Below are 809 nucleotides of genomic sequence, written 5' to 3'. Positions count from 1 at the left end.
TTCACTTTTGATCTGGTAGCCAGGAGGGCGAGTAAAAAAAAAAATCAACGGAAAATTGTCGCCGCAGCCGCCCGATCAGGGCTGACAGCTCCGTCGACTCTCTTGCTCGCAGAGAGCATTTTACGTGCTTTCGAACTGCTAGGTTGGCAGAAGCTGGGATGAGTAAAAGGTGCTCACTGTTACGCAGCACTCGGATTCAACCCGCCAAACTGCCGACCATCTGATCGACAAGCTCAGCATCCCCAAAATGCTGTAGGTTTGGGGAAGACTAAATTTTGAATTAATTGAATCAAACTTACAGTTATGAAGTGTTTATACATTTCACAAAGAGTTCTTAGATTACAAATGAGTAATCTGATGATTAATTGAGGTTCTCAAACTGTGGATCATTTGGTGGGGAGGGGGTTTGTACTTTTAAAACTCCCTAGAGTTTGATCCTTGGTTGTTTATATTGCATATCCCAGTGAGCAGTTGCAATATTGCAAACCCCCATTATGTAACATGAAAATTTAGACATATATTCATGTAACCCTCAAGAAGAGGCTTCCACACAAATTCATTTATTGATTTAGACGATTGTCATATTACAACCATGCCCCCGGGCTAAGTATTAATGTGACTTATGGTCAAATGCTATGATATGAATCCCAGCAACTGATAGCTATCACTTTAGATATATGTTAACACCGTGCTAGAGAGCTCTCCCGCCTAAAAAAAAAAAAGCAGGCAAGCCGCCCGTTTGGCCACCGCCACTTTTCCCCTCGACACTTCGCGAGTCGCATCCCCCAAACGGGAAAAACCCGGGAAGC

Source organism: Vipera ursinii (assembly GCF_947247035.1).
Source record: "Vipera ursinii genome assembly, chromosome: 2".
Lineage (NCBI taxonomy): Eukaryota > Metazoa > Chordata > Lepidosauria > Squamata > Viperidae > Vipera > Vipera ursinii.
Note: the sequence above shows the minus strand (reverse complement) of the source record.